Below are 14,542 nucleotides of genomic sequence, written 5' to 3'. Positions count from 1 at the left end.
GATCTCTCTGTATTATTCCTTACAACTACAGGTGGACCTACAATTATCTCAAAATAAAAAGTTTAATTAAAAGAAAAAATGAGGTTACATTTCCAAAACCTTTTTCTTTTTATGGGAAGGGGACAGTGGGAGAAGAATACTGCTTTCTATCTGTTAACCATTATGTATTATAGTCATGCATTCAAGTACACACACACACACACACACATCACAAAGGCTCTTACACAAATTGAAATAGGAAGAGAATCTCAGAATTGTTCATCTGGCCGTAACTAATAACGTAACAAAGGGAACTGAAGATGAATTGGAGCAAAAAAATCTTTGCATGTTTCATAAAGCATTTCTGATCCAGCCTTTTCTACATTGGTTGCTGGTGATGAGGGAGCGATTAGTGTGCTATGAGATGTGTAATGTGACAGTTTGAGTAGCTCCCTGTGTCTGGCTGTGGTGCTGGCAGCCTTTGTGCACAGTCTGGTGTCATTAAAGTGCTTCGGCTTTATTCCTTTTTGTCTCCTGCCTCTTGATGGAGGTTACACTGAGTAGGAAGCAGTCCCTGAGTTGAATGTATAATCACCACGGGAACTGAGGCTACATTTAATCCCTGGGAATGTGGCCCATGGCCCCCATATGCCTTTTGTCAAAATCCTTCTTGGGCATTGTTTTTTCTTTTTCTTTCTTTCTTTTTTTTTTGAGATGGGGTCTCTCTCTGTTACGCAGGCTGGAGTGCAGTGGCATGATCACAGCTCACTGCAACCTCCGCCTCCCAGGTTCAAGCTATCCTCCCACCTCAGTAGCTGGGATTGCAGGTGTGCACCACCACTCCTGGTTGATTTTTTGTATTTTTTGTAGAAACAGGGTTTTGCCATATTGCGCAGGCTGGTCTCAAACTTCGGAACTCAACCGATCCACACGCCTCGGCCTCCCAAAGTGCTGGGATTACAGGTGTGAGACACTGCACCCGACCTTCTTGTGCACTTTTTAATGTTCTGAATGTTTCTGAGTTTGAGTGAGTGTATATGTCCCTCCCCGCATGTGTATATGCTTTATTGGTTAGCCGATTTGTCCTTGAGGACAGAAGCAGAAGAAAACATGGGCACTTTGTGCAAACAACTTCACATCCTTCAAGCTTCTGCTTTGTGCCTATTAGGAACCAACCATTATATAATCAAGGATTTCTTTAAAATCCCCACCTATCCCCATGCAAGCCACTACATCTCTTCTATAGGAAACTAAGCCCAGCCTGTATGATGCTGGTGAAACCTGATTTTTTTTCTTCATCAGCTTCATTTCCCCATGGTCTATGAGGATCCCAGATTGTGAAGCTCTTTCTGTGCTTGCTGGTCTTTCTGGGATGGTTGAATCATTAATTGTTTCCTCATTTTGTTCTCCAGAATTCATCTATTCGGTGCTCTTTGATTGACTCTGGATTGACGTGTACTGAGAGTTTCTGCCCCAACTTCTATTCACTCCACAAACCTTCCTGGAGATTCTGTGTATCTGTTGTGGAGACCAGCAGGGCCTTCTAGACAAATGTCTTGCTCTAGATGTCTCCAGGGGTACCTTTAGTAAGAGGCTTGGTAAGGTGGAAGTGGGGGAAAGGGAACAGAGCCCAGATTCTAATTTCATGAGGGAAAGCTTTAATAAAGATCTCAACATAAAATTTCAAAAATACCAAATCGCCTGGGCCCCAAAATGCTATTATTGAGATGAGTATAAGATTCTTAGAGAAGTAAACTGAGCCTATATTCAACATCCGCTCAGTTGTCTGATATCTGAAAATACAATAGGAGATTCAGAAAATGCAGGGATGACGATTTTCCAGTTAAGTAACCTACAGCATTGTTTTAATATTGACTTCCAGGGAGAAAAGGTAGTCTATTCAGTTCTATTTTCTATCTGCCTGGATCACCTGTATGCATCCTCCCCTTTTCACTCCTGGCTGATTTCACCAGTTTTGGGTGGAGAGCTCTTATCTTGCAGTAGAAATTTAATGGTAAAAGTATTTTTTTTAATTCCCACCAAATCTATAGGGTGGCATGAAACTCTTCTATTATTGATCTCTTTTTAGTTTTAGTTTGTGATAGGCAGAATTCTAAGATGTCCCCCAATAATCCAAGCCCCTTTATAATCCCCTCCCTATGGAATCTCATTCCTATGATTAGGTTACATTATACAGCAAAGGTGAAGGGATTTTTCAAATGTCAAGAAGGCTCCTAATCAATTGACTTTAAGTTAATCAACGAAGAGGTCATTCTGGGTGGACTTTACCTAATCAGTTGAACCCTTTGTTAGAAGATCTAGAGGTAAGAGATTCTCCCTGCTGGCCTTAAAGAAGCAAGCCACCCAGAGTTCTACAGCTGCCAGGAAATGAATTCTTCCAACAGCTTTGTGAACTTTGAAGAGGACCCCAAACCTTACATAAGACCCCAGCCCTGGCTGATGCACTGATTGCAGCTTTGTTAGACCCTGAGCAAAGGACCCATTCTCGGACTCTTGACCCATGAAAACTGTGAAATACCGTAAGCCACTAGGCTCATGTTAATTTATAATGCAGCAATATAGACAAATACCCCATTTAATCTCCAAAAGTGTCTGGGTGCAGTGGCTCATGCCTGTAATCCCAGCACTTTGGGAACCTGAGGGGGGCAGATCACTTAAGGCCAGGAGTTCAAGACCAGCCTGGTCAACATGGTGAAACCCCATCTCTACTAAAAATAGTAAAATATTAGCCAGATGTGGTGGCACACACCCATAATCTCAGCCACTCAGGAGGCTGAGGCATGAGAATCACTTGAACTCAGGAGGCAGAAGTTGCAGTGAGCTGAGATCACGCCACTGCACTCCAACCTGGTCAACACTGCGAGACTCCGTCTCAAAAAAAAAAAAAAAAAAAAACCTCCAGAAATGTGGCAGGCTGTTGCAGAGTGGCTGTTTTGTTACCTTGCTTTTATTGCCAGTCTCTTTCAATATGTCCTACCAACTAGACAGGGATAGACAGAAAAGAAAAAAATACCACTTAATATCAGGTTCTAAGCCTATATTTTGCATATCAAAGGAGTATAAATAGAAATTCTTACCTTGATCTCCCATTTCCTGCCCAAAATGTAAGTTTTTCCCATCTAAGACAATTCATTACCAGATTCTTTTTTGTTTGTTTGTTTTCTTTGAAATGGAGTTTCGCTCTTATTGCCCAGGCTGGAGTGCAATAGCACAATCTCGGCTCACCACAAACTCCGCCTCCTCAGTTCAAGTGATTCTCCTGCCTCAGCCTCCCGAGTAGCTGGGATTACAGGTATGCACCACCACGCCCAGCTAATTTTGTATTTTTAGTAGAGATCGGTTTTCTCCATGTTGGTCAGGCTGGTCTCAAACTCCCGACCTCAGGTGACCCATCTGCCTTAGCCTCCTAAAGTGCTGGGATTACAGGCATGAGCCACCAGGCACGGCCATCAAATTCTGTTAATTCTACCTCCAAAATGTATCCCAAGTCCATCTTTTTCTTTCAATTCCCATTCCACCCTAGTTAAACCACCATCACTTATGATCCAGACAACTAAAACCAGCCTCCTACCTGCCTTCTCAGCATTGTCTCTTTCCCTCCTCTCATTCCTGACCAGTCCAAAGTGATACTAAAATGCTGGGAGGAAGATTACATCACTTCAAAGGTGCCCCATTGTCCAAAATCCAGAGTGATCTGGGTCCTCAAAATAATCTTTTTTTTTTTCTTTTTTGAGACAGAGTCTTGCTGTATCACCCAAGCTGGAGTGCAGTGGTGTGATCTCGGCTTACCACAAACTCCACCTCCTGGGTCAAGTGATTCTCCTGCCTCAGCCTCCCGGGTAGCTGGGATTACAGGCACACACCACAGTGCCTGGGTAATTTTTGTGTTTTTAGTAGACGCAGTGTTTCACCATGTTGGCCAGGCTGTTCTCAAACTCCTGACTTCAGGTGATCCACCTGTCTCGGCCTCCCAAAGTGCTGGGATTACAGACATGAGCCACGGCACCTGGCCTCAAAATAATCTTGACCTGTTTTTCTTATACCCCACAACTTTTTAGCCCTGCTGATTTTTTGTTTGTTTTTCTCCACCTTTGCACATGTTGTTCCCTAAGCCTGGAATATTCTTCTTTGTCTACCTCTTACTCATCCTTCAAATCTTAGCTCAAAATAACTTCTACAGAGAAGCCTCTGCACATACTCTGTAGCAGATACTCCTGATGGCCCATCCACATCATGTGTACGCAGTTAGTGCATCCACCCCTCAACCAAGGCAGGTGTGGCTGATGTGAGCCACTCACACTTGCACACTTGCGCCTTTCTTCAGAGCATAGACTTTGATTGATGGGAACTGCCTTGCTGAAAGGTTCCTGGAAGTTTCTTCTAAGGTGACTCTTCTAAGCCAATTATAGACAGATGTGGGGTAAAACCATTCAGCCCCCTTGCGTCTGAGTGGATAGACTTGGCCCTGCAGTTCCTGCTCCAGAACTCCCTGTGGAGTCAGGCTGAGTGTAGAGTTCTCTTGAAACCACAACATTGCTCACATTCTTTTCCTGCCGTATCCTGCAGCCCTCACTCCCTTACAAGTTTCTCCGGAGAGCATGCCCTTCATGAATCACTGCATGAAAATGCCCACCTCAAATTCTGCTTCTAGAAAACCTACCTTACAACATCCCCAGTAGAAATTATATTCTTCGTCCGGGCGCGGTGGCTCACACCTGTAATCCCAGCCCTTTGAAAGGCCGAGGCAGGCAGATCACGAGGTCACGAGATGGGGACCATCTTGGCTAACACAGTGAAACCCCATCTCTACTAAAAATACCAAAAAAAAAAAAAAAATTAGCTGGGCCTGGTGGCATGCATCTGTAGTCCCAGCTACTCGGGAGGCTGAGGCAGGAGAATCGCTTGAACCCGAGAGGCTGAGGTTACAGTGAGCCAAGACTGTGCCACTGCACTCCAGCCTGGGCAACAGAACGAGACTCTGTACAAAAAAAGAAAAAAAGATATTCCTCATTATTTTCTCATATACACCGTCTTTTCCTTTATTGCACTTTTCAAAAATAGCAGGTTTATATCTGTGTGTGGATTTATTCATTTTTTCTGTTTGCCTATTAGCCATGAGGTTGATGAGCTGTGAGTTCTGTGAAGGTGGAGACCACACCCGTTTCATCTTCCTTTGTGTGCCCAGTATCAGCAGGGAGCTCAGAAGTCATTGAACAGATGAATGAAAGTGTGAGTTTTGTGTCTTTCTTCAAGACGAGTATGGTTGGCATGGAGCTTCGATAGATCTCAAAGCCCCGGCCAGGTGGGGCATGGTGGCTCACACCTGTAATCCCAGCACTTTGGGAGGCCAAGGTGAGCGAATCACTTGAGGTCAGGAGTTCAAGGCCAGCCTGGCCAATGCGGTAAAAACTCGTCTCTACTAAAAATACAAAAAATTAGCCGGGCATGGTGGCATGCACTTGTAGTCTCAGCTACTCAGGAGGCTGAGGCAGGAGAATTGCTTGAACCCAGGACGGAGAGGTTACAGTTAGCTGATATCACACCATTGCGCTCCAGCCTGGGCAACAGAGCAAGACAGTCTTGAAATAAATAAATAAATAAGCCCAGCCAAGGTTTAGTCTTCTAATAGTACTCCCTACATCCCCGTGGCTCCTATTCACTGGGACCAAGCTAGGAGTCTCTTCTCCCAGAAAATGAGAAATACACCCTGCACTAACAATAATGATTTCTGTGATTCTAATCAATTCATACGCCTGTATCCTATAGAGATTTTACAATCGTATGAGCCCTTTTGTCTCTTTGTTCATTCATATTCAGATCTATGTAACCCCTACTAGGTACAGGCACTGTTTTAGTTGCTGTTGCTATAGCACTGAAAAGCAGACAGGACCCCTACTGTCATGAAACTCAGCGTCTGCTAGGGAGGGGCAGTCACTGACAAAGAAGCAAACATAACAAGTAATGATGAGTGCTATGAGGAAAAGTAAAGAAGAATAAAGGATGCAGACACTCTGTTAGACAGAAGGGGAGGAAAAGCCTCTTTAACTACAAGTCATTTGAGTTCCATGCTGCATTATAACACAATATATAGTCATAGAATAATAATACAGTAATAGTAAGTACACTATATTTCTTTATGCATTTTAAGTGGAGGCACTTAGAAAACACGGCTTCATGAACTTACTCTTGCTTCCTAAGTAGATACAGATGGGAAGAGAACACAGTTACGGCCAAGTGATGGTATTTGTCTATTCACCTTATAGTGATGAGAAAACCGAAGTTCAGGGGCATTAGGCCACTTGCCCAAGGCATAAAATAAGTAAAAGTTTGAGCTGTGAACCTAATCGAGGACTTTCTGACTCTAAAACCCATTTCTTTTCTCCCATTAAATTTTACTCCCTCGAGTTACCACTACTACTCTTACTTGAGTAAATATTTATACTAAATATGGGCTAAATATTTATAAGTAAGTTTTAATACCTAAACTCTTGTGCTTTAATAAATGTCATAACTAGACATAAACCTTAAAGTTCTGTTGGTCTATATGTAACACTGTTAGTCTATGGTATTCTACTGAACATGTATAATGTATTGAACATGGATCTCGCCATGAATAAAGGAAGTTCATTGGAGATGATGTTTTGTTTTGTTTTTGTGTTTTTCTGGTTTTGGTTGTTAACTGATGACTGAATAAGTCAGGGCTTATAAGCTTAATGGTCTGTTTTGTTTGTTTGTTTGTTTGTTTGTTTTGTAGAGACTGGGTCTCATGATGCTGCCCAGGCTGGTCTGGAACTCCTGGGCTCATGCTATCCTCCTGCCTCGGCCTCCCAAAGTGCTGGGATTATAGGCATGAGCCACCACACCCAGCCACGACAGTCTGTTTTGTGTCTGGGACAGAGTCATTATTAGTTTTTTATTTGCTTTTAAAATGTCAAGTTTATTTTATGCTTTATTGTTCTTAAAGCACATTCACATATATTATCTAGGTTTCTTTATATATCTATGTATTTGTGAGATAGAAAAAACAAGTATCAACATCTCCATTTTGTAGATATGGAAATCAGAGTTCTAAGTGCTTGCCCAAGTTTATATAATTAGTAAGGGAGAAATCCAAGACGAGAAACTAAAGTTATGTCTCTAAATCCAACGATGCTTCACTATCCACTCTCTTTCTGTCGGAGGAGGAAAAGCTATATGCCCTGGAGTTTGTTCTCGGATGAGACGTTCCCTACTCCATCCGCTTCTGAGTCAGAGTCTGGTCTGGTGGCCAGGAGGTGTGGGTTGGACAAGATCTGTGGTTCTCATCTTGTGCCACTCGGAAAAGTAGTGTTGTGTTAACAAGGTGCCCTGCCCTGAGGCCTGTTTCCCAATCCAGATATTAAGCTAATGGATAAAATGTTTCTGCAGGAACTCTATTCTGATCCATGTCAAAATGCATGAACCTAGAGTAAGCAAGTCTTGGTAGCTTAAAATTTTAAAATATTACCAAATGTTATTAGAAAACCGTCTTTTGTTTGTTGTCAATTTGTATCAAACAATTGGATTTCCTGCTGGACCAATTGTTCCGGGTTCACTTGATGGAATTAAATCTATTGGTGTCTCCAGTCTCATATCCTTAAACCCATCCTTATCCCAAGAGTTTACAGTAACTCTTCATTATCTTCAGGATACAACTAAAAACTCTTTTTTTTTTTTTTTTTTTTTTTTTTTTGGGGGGACAGAATCTTGCTCTGTTGCCCAGGCTGGAGTGCAGTGGCATGATCTCGGCTCACTGCAACCTCCACCTCCCAAATTCAAGCAATTCACCTGCCTCAGCTTTCCAAGTAGCTGGGATTACAGGCATGAGCCACTGCACCCAGTCAAAACTCAAATTCTCTAGCAGGGTCCCTCAGGTTCCCATAACCTGGCCTTGCCAGCCTCCTGTCCCATCTCCGGTCACTCTCCATTTGGTTTTTTGTTTTTTTGGTTGTAGTCATGCACTGCCTCTTATACTCCAAGGTACACCCCTCCACAGCTTCAGCCTCTTTGCCTTTGCTTAAACTATCTCTGCTACCTCAGGGCTTTTCCTTTCTTGCCAAGCTCTGCTCTTCCTTTGAGATTCACTTCCAGCAGCACATTCACCAGAAGGCCTGGGCTGACCCTAAAGCCAGGCTACAGATCCCTCCTGTGGGCTCCCGCAGGCTTTGTGCCGTTACCATATTGTTTTGATTTTTAAATTTTCATTTTCATTCATTTATTTTTTAATTTGTAATACATTCATGTGGTTCAAAATTAAAAAGGCTCAAGAGAGTAAATGATAACGTGCTTCCTTTTTACCCTGTCCTCTGGCCAGCTTTTTCCCTTACACAGAGGCAACCAACATTATCACTTATGTAGGAATCCTTCCAGAGGTTGCCCAGTATATCTCACAAATGTATGCGTACATTCTATAAATTCTGTCTGTCCTTCCTTCCTTCCTTCCTTCCTTCCTTCCTTTCCTTTCCTTTTTTCCTTCCTTCCTTTTACACGAATGGTATCATACCATAAAAAACATTCAGCTCTTGTGGTTTTTTTTGTTTTTTGTTTTTTTTTTTGAGACAGAGTCTCCCTCTGTCGCCCAGGTTGGAGTCCAGTGGTGCGATCTCCGCTCACTGCAAGCTCCGCCTCCCGGGTTCACGGCCTTCTCCTGCCTCAGCCTCCCGAGCAGCTGGGACTACAGGCGCCCGCCACCGCACCCAGCTAATTTTTTGTATTTTTAGTAGAGACAGGGTTTCACTGTGTTAGCCAGAATGATCTCGATCTCCTGACCTCGTGAACCGCCCGCCTCAGCCTCCCAAAGTGCTGGCATTACAGGCGTGAGCCACCGTGCCCAGCCCAGCTCCTGTTTTTTTTTTTTTTTTTAAAGACGGAGTCTCGCTCTGTCGCCCAGGCTGGAGTGCAGTGGCGCAATCTTGGCTCACTGCAAGCTCCACCTTCCGGGTTCACGCCATTCTCCTGCCTCAGCCTCTCCGAGTAGCTGGAACTACAGGCGCCCGCCACCACGCCAGGCTAATTTTTTGTATTTTTAGTAGAGACGGGGTTTCACCGTGGTCTGGATCTCCTGACTTCGCGATCCGCCCGTCTCGGCCTCCCAAAATGCTGGGATTACAAGCGTGAGCCACCGGGCCCGGCCGCTCCTGTTTTTTAAAACAATATATCTCAGAGAGAATTCCATAACATAGGACAATCATAAAGATCTTCTTCATTTTAAATGTATAGTTATATAGGATTTCACTGAATTGATGCCCCATTCTTTGTTTAGCCAATCCCCAGTTGATGGGCAATTAGTTTATTTCTAATTCCTTGCTATCAGAGGCAACGCTACAAGAGATGGCCGCACACATGCATCAGTTTGTACATGCCATATTATATTTAAATGATCTTCTTACCAGACTATCTCTTGGCTTAGGCTATTGGTTCCTCTGAGACAAGAAATGATGCTTTATGCATCTCCCAATTCAACTGCTTCTAAGAGGGCCTAGCATGTAGTAAGCAGGCAGTTCAAGTTGGTTAGACTGAAGGCGTCCTACGAGGAATCACCTGATCTTCACGTGCTTTGCCACCCGAACAGGTCTGAGAACCACTAGACGCGTGGCCCTTTAAAGGTTCGTTCTGATTATTCTGTTTGCCTTCCTGCTCCCCCAATTCATTCCCTGCCCCTCTGTAACCTGATCTGTGCTCCCAGGTGGGAGCTGAGCCTTACTGACAGTGTAGTCTAGGTTCCCTGCCTCCAGCTTCCCTTGGGGTTTATCCAGCGGGAGGCACTCACAGGGAATGGAAGGCAGAAGACAGAGACTGAGGTACTTCTTCCTGTTTCTTCCCTGCTTCAGGGGCTGCGTCTTCCTCTGCATGGGATGACAGTTCCCTCAGCTCCAGCTCTCACAGTGCTCACAACACTGTTTCCTGCCCTTGCCTTCAGGGCCAGGATAGTGACAGCCACCCTGTTAATCCTGGGTGCTTTCTTAACCCCTTGTGAATATGCCTTAACCATGCCCACATCCCTGTAAATGATCTCGTCAGCTCCAGTTAAACTCTTCATATGCAATTCTGTTTTCTGCCAGGACCCTCATAGATATAGGAATCCGGTGCAGTGGCTCACGCCTGTAATCCCAGCACTTTAGGAGGCCAAGGCAGGTGGATCACGAGTTCAGGAGTTTGAGACCAGCCTGGCCAACATAGTGAAACCCCGTCTCTACTAAAAAATAAAAAATAAATAAAAAAAAATTAGCTGAGTGTGTTGGCGGGCGCCTGTAATCCTAGCTACTTGGGAGGCTGAGGCAGGAGAATCTCTTGAACCTGGGAGGTGAAGGCTGCAGTGAGCCAAGATCGTGTCACTGCACATCAGACCAGGTGACAGTGCGAGACTCCGTCTTAAAAAAAAAGAATATAACGATAGCCTCTGAACCATAGATTCTACCACTCCAAGTATTGGTAAGGAGAGAGTTTCTCAATTGCATTTTGAAATGTAATAAAAGCTAGCGACACAGACGGTCAAACTATAACAATCCCCCAAAGCTTTATAACAATAGTAATAAAAGGTGTTGGAAAGACAGCCTAAAAATCTCCCTTGTTCCACAGTAACTACTTTGCCAGCACCAGCATTTATGGTTCAGCCTGAAAAATGCGGCACCAGGTTTAGAGAGTATTTCAATGGCTTCTGCCTAGAGGTTCTTTACCTCATTGAAGCAGCAGATAGAAACTGAAAAGATAGAACAAACAAGTAAGACCAGAAGGGTTTTGTGTGAATTAAGCAGTGTTCTGTATTATACATTCCTAACAGAGTAGATAGTGTTTTCAATGTGTGCATTTCTTGCATAGCTGTTCATTAGTGGGCTGTAAATTGCTTTTTTTTTTTTTAATGTCTATATGTTGCCCTCCAACGGATTAAATTGAAAATAGTGTTTTTTCCCTCCCCATGATTAATCACTAAGTAACAGCCTGAAGAGTCTTCAGGGCATTGAGATTGATTCTTTGTACTTGTAAGTTGTAAGGAAATCTGGTTTAAAGTAAAATATAATGGCTGCAGATTGCAAGTTGTTCCGCTCATTAGTAAAGTTCCTGCTTTTGAAATTGGTGATTAGGATTTTCCTTCAGGGAGGATCAGGCTGCAATGCCTATGCACACAGTTTTTGCTTCTAGACGTTAACCACCAAGAATATTAAAAGATATACAAAAAGTAGGCCTGTCACTTTGTCTCAAATCATTCAGCTTCTAACATAAGCAGAACCTTTCTCAGGCATAAAAAGAGAGTTTGAATGATTCATGAAATTCTTTCTCCACATTAAAAATAAAGAGATGAGGGGAATAACAAAGCAAATGTTTATTTTATTAGCAGCAAATAAATAGAACTTCCTTTGGAAAATATATGCCATATATACCTACATATGTGTATATGCACACACACACACACATATACACAAGGGGAAAGTAAATGCTTTCTCATCTACAACTCTACCTAGAAATCTTTCTTTAAAACCAGTATTCATACAGGATTAAATTTAATAACATGTTTATTTTACTTGTTTTTAGATAATTTACTTGGGCTTACCTCACTTAAAGTCTTATATATGTATCTGTATTTCTCTTTTAAAATATTTTTTTTCTTTTTTTTTGAGATGGAGTCTCACTCTGTCACCCAGGCTGGAGCGCAGTGGCGGAGTCTTGGCTCACTGCAACCTCCGCCTTCCAGCACTTTGGGAGGCCGAGGCAGGCCTCCCAACCTCAGCCTCCCGAGTAGCTGGGATTACAGGCGCCTGTCACCATGCCCGGCTGATTTTTGTATTTTTAGTAGAGACGGGGTTTTGCCATGTTGGCCAGGCTGATCTCGAACTCCTGACCTCAAGTGATCCCCCTCCTTGGCCTAAAAAAGTGCTGGGATTACAGGTGTGGGTCACCGTGCCCAGCCTAAAAATATTTCATCTAGAACGGCACTGACATAGCAATAACAGAATGCCTTTAGTTTTAACTAGGTAGGGACACTGTATTCACACATTCAATTAATGTACTCTTTTCTGGTTGATTAGAGAGATGAAAATATGAAAAATAGGTCAATTGTTATGGTTTTATTATTATTATTATTATTTTGAGACAGGGTCTTGGTCTTTTGCCCAGCTTAGATAGAGTGGAGTACAATGGCACAATTATGGCTCATTGCAGCTTTGACCTCTCCAGCTCAAGCAATCCTCTCGCCTCAGGCTCCGAAGTAGCTGGGACTACAGACACATGCCACCACACGCAATTAATTTTTTATTTTTAGTAGAGACAAGGTCTTGCTATGTTGCCCAGGCTGGTCTTGAACTCCTGAGCACAAGTGATCCTCCAGCCTCGGCCTCCCAAAGTTCTGGGATTATAGGCATGAGCCACCGTGCTCAGTCATGTTATGGTTTTAAACCTTGTAATGGTCATTTGCTCATTTTTTACGTCTGTGTTTTGATTCCCATAACACCTTACTATGTTGAGCTCTATCAAGTGCATATGATCAACTTACTGCAAAGAGGTAGCATAATATGACTGTGTTTCTATGGAAAGCTAGGCCCAATTTATTATCATTATGTGTATCAAACTGATATTATTATTGTATATACAACAATAATTTATCTTGGTTTGGGCTGCTATACCAAAGTTGCCATATATTGGATGACTTAAACCCTGGTCCATGGCCTGTTAGGAGCCGGGCCACACAGTAGGAGGTGAGCAGCAGGCAAGTGAGCATTACTGCCTGAGCTTCGCCTCCTGTCACATCAGCGGCAGCATTAGATTCTCACAGGAGCGTGAACCCTATTGTGAACTGCACAAGGGATCTAGGTTGAGTACTCTTTACGGAATCTAACCAATGCCTGATGATGCGAGATGGAACAGTTTCATTCCCAAACCATCCCCCTTCCGCCCCATATTCCATGGAAAAACTGTCTTCCACAAAACTGGTCCTTGGTGCCAAAAAAGTTGGGTACCACTGTCTTAAACAACATTTATTTCCCACAGTTCTGGAGGCTGGGAAATCCAAGATCAAGTGCTGGCAGATCCAGTGACTGGTGAGGGCCCACTTACTGGTTTGTAGACAGCTCTTTGTGTTGTATCCACACAACGAGGATGGAAGCTAGCTTTCTCCTGTGTCTTCTTTAAACAGCACTAATCACATGATGAGGGCTCTACCCTCATGACCTCATCTAAACCTAATTACCTCTCAAAGGCTCCTTCTTCAAACACCATCACATTAGGAATTAGGACTACAGCATGTGAATGACACAAACGTTCATTCCATAGCATCATTACTCAGTTTATACAGGAGTTTACAGTTTTCCATGAAACTTTTCTCTCCTAGTCCTTATAATCAGCCTGATGATAAAGCTAATATTATCACTGCTGTCTTACAGATGAGGAAATTGAGGTTCTGAGTAGTTAAGAAACCTCCTAAGATCACATAGCTTGTAAGAAATCAAGGTGTGTCCCAGCACGGTGGCTCATGCCTGTAATCTCAGCACTTTGGGAAGCCAAGGCAGGCTAATCACTTGGGCCCAGGAGTTCGAGATCAGCCTGGGAAACATGGGGAAACCCATCTCTACTAAAAATACAAAATTTAGCTAGTAGTGCGCGCCTATAATCCCAGCAATCCCGGAGGCTGAGGTGGGAGGATCACCTGAGTCTGGGGGGTGGAGGTTGAAGTGAGCTGAGATGGTACCACTGCACTTCAGCCCAGGTGACAGAGCAAGACCCTGTCTTTTAAGAAAAGAAAGAAAGAAAGAAATCAAGGTGAGATGCTTAAAAGAACCTAGGGTTCTGACCAAATTCTCTGTTTTATTGACTCCACTATCCTAAGACATTATCTCACAAGATGACTGACTAAGGAATTTCATTCCCACAAATTTGGCCTTGAATCTGGTGATACTGAAGGCATGAGTTCATTTAACACAATGAAGAAAAACGTGTTCAGGAAGACTCCCCACAAGATCCACAAGATATCATTCTTATTCTGTCTTAGAGAATCAGTATAGAAGTAGATGAAGTCTGTACTGGCATAGCACAACTTAGTGGGGTCTGGCATACTGGTCCTCAAAAAAAGAATGTTACCATTTGAATTACTAACACCATTTTCGGTAACTTTTTTTTTTTTTTTTTTTTTTTGAGACAGTTTCACTCTTGTTGCCCAGGCTGGAGTGCAATGGCATGATCTTGGCTCACTGCAACCTCCTCCTCCCGAATTAATGCAATTCTCCTGCCTCAGCCTCCCAAGTAGATAGGATTACAGGCATGTACCACCATGCCTGGCTAATTTTTTGTATTTTTAGTAGAGACAGGGTTTCATGATGTTGGCCAGCCTGGTCTCGAACTCCTGACCTCAGGTGAGCCACCCGCCTCGGCCTCCCAAAGTGCTAGGATCATAGGCATGAGCCACCGCACCCAGCGTCATTTTCAGTAACATCTAAGTAGTCTTTATTAGGTAGACTACACACTTCTATCTTCCTTCATTGAATTATCTGAATAATCCTCTTAAGAATTCTTTGAGGAAGATATTATTGGACCCATT

The sequence above is a fragment of the Symphalangus syndactylus genome, chromosome 6, assembly GCF_028878055.3.
Source record: "Symphalangus syndactylus isolate Jambi chromosome 6, NHGRI_mSymSyn1-v2.1_pri, whole genome shotgun sequence".
Taxonomy (NCBI): Eukaryota; Metazoa; Chordata; class Mammalia; order Primates; family Hylobatidae; genus Symphalangus; species Symphalangus syndactylus.
This window is presented reverse-complemented; position numbering follows the sequence as displayed.